General features: G+C 48.7%; 1 pseudogene; it reads left to right on the forward strand.

Annotated features, from left to right (window-relative positions):
* Positions 1–1,777: 1,777 nt before the first annotated feature.
* Positions 1,778–1,895, forward strand: LOC111732341 (annotated as a pseudogene).
* Positions 1,896–1,924: the final 29 nt, after the last annotated feature.

The following is a 1,924-nucleotide window of genomic DNA, read 5'->3' on the forward strand; positions in this document are numbered from 1 at the left end:
CCATCCTGATTGCAGCCTCATGAGACATCGTATTAACCACGGCTTGTATTTTCTGCATTCTGATGCTTTGACGTTTGGGGCCGTGCTGACCTGGAGGGACTGTCCCTCCCAGGGTTAGCTAATCCCTAGAGATGGTAAACACTTGCCTGAGAGCACGACTTTTAGACACGATCTCGCAGATTCAGAGCCCGCACCCCCAACTGCCTCCTTGATTGGGCTCTCACACACTGGGCCACTATCCTTGTCCTGACCATCCAAGGCCAGGGGCAGCCTCTGTGCCCCAGAGCCTGCTGAGATTGTCCAAACTAGCCACTCCTCCGCCCGCTCACCCTACCTATCGTGGAAACCACAATAAAGGTGCTCGCCCACAGGTCCCCATCTCCCCCTGCCTCCCGGTGACCCCGGTGCTTCCTGGTATGGCCCCTGTGGTGTGGCGTGCCCTGTTCTCTTGGGATCTGTGCGTAATAAACTATCTTTTTGATGGTAGTTGTTTCTTGATCAGTTGGCCTTGCCACACCCGAACAATAACAAAGCCTCTATTTAAAAGAGACCTCTGCACAGCAACGCTCAGTCACACCCCTCTTGAATTGCTGACTCAGAAACAGAGATAGATGCTTGTTGTTTTAAGCGGCTGAACTTTGAGTTAATCTGTTAGGCAGCAATAGAGAACTATATGGAGTCAGAACCGAGCCAACACCATCTGGGGCAGATGGGTTGCAGCTTTTAAGATTCATGGGGCAAGGGAGGCGCTCTGTGGTTCGAGGAGCTGGTTTCCTGTTTCCTCTGGTTACGGTTTGAGGTCCCCAAGGTTGTTCGGCGGAGGAGAGGGCCAGTGCTTGGGACAAAGGCACGACCTTCAAACGAGAGCGTTTCTCTCGGTGACCCCAGTTTCTTGTCGTGGACCCACCGAGGCTGAGCAGCCCAACACACATGCCATGTGATCAGTGCTCAACGAACGGCTGAAAACAATTTTTGTAAGAACCCGGCTGTGCAGAAATCATCACCATTTGCTTTGGTGCTGTCTCAACATCTTGAGAAAAGGCCACCTCCTCTTTCACCATATTTTGTACAAATAAGCAGCGGAGCGAGGGAAAAAACTAGGTGGGGCCCTGACCTCGAGCAAAACTTGAAGTCTGATCATTGCAGCCATGTGGTCACTCGAGCACTGGCTTCGCGATTTCCCCTTCCTGTCCGGTTTTTAAAACTAAGTTCTTTATCACTCAATTTTAAAAAGCAATACATTATTTAAGAACGAAAACCAGGCTGATGGTTCTCATCACAATAGGTTGAAAAGTTACCGTCTCAGAGACTGATCCGATAGGTGATTCTTTCGCTTAAATAGTGTATTAGTCAGCGTTCTCTAGAGAAACGGAACCAATAGGATATGTATGTATGTATGTATGTAAGCCCTGATGCGCAGGTCCCCGCTTCTGTCACTTTTGCTGATGTCCCATTGACCGAAGCAAGCCACGCAGCCACGCCTGGACCTCAGGAGGTAGAGAAATTCTTTACCTCTTGATGGGAGGGGCAGAAAATTCACATCGCAGGAGGGGCTTGTGCAGGAGAATGAGAACTTACGGTCAGTTTGCCATCAGCCGCTGAGGTTCTTCGGGCGAATGATCACAGAACAGAGATGTGAGAAAGCCAGCAGGCAAAGAAGTGAATATGTGAGTAATTTTTAGGGTTCCCCTAAACGAATAGTAACACAGAATGTCATGTAAACTAATAGTAAAGAAAAATAGAATAACATACTCAATCAATCTAAAAGAAAGCAATAGACTACGGCCACGCCACCCTGAATGTGCCTGATCCTGTCTGATCTCGGAAGCTAAGCAGGGTCGGGCCTGGTGAGTACTTGGATGGGAGACCACCTAGAAGACCGGGTGCTATAGGCATAAAAAAATAAAATAAAATAAAATAAGCA

The sequence above is a fragment of the Pteropus vampyrus genome, unplaced genomic scaffold, assembly GCF_000151845.1.
Source record: "Pteropus vampyrus isolate Shadow unplaced genomic scaffold, Pvam_2.0 Scaffold446, whole genome shotgun sequence".
Lineage (NCBI taxonomy): Eukaryota > Metazoa > Chordata > Mammalia > Chiroptera > Pteropodidae > Pteropus > Pteropus vampyrus.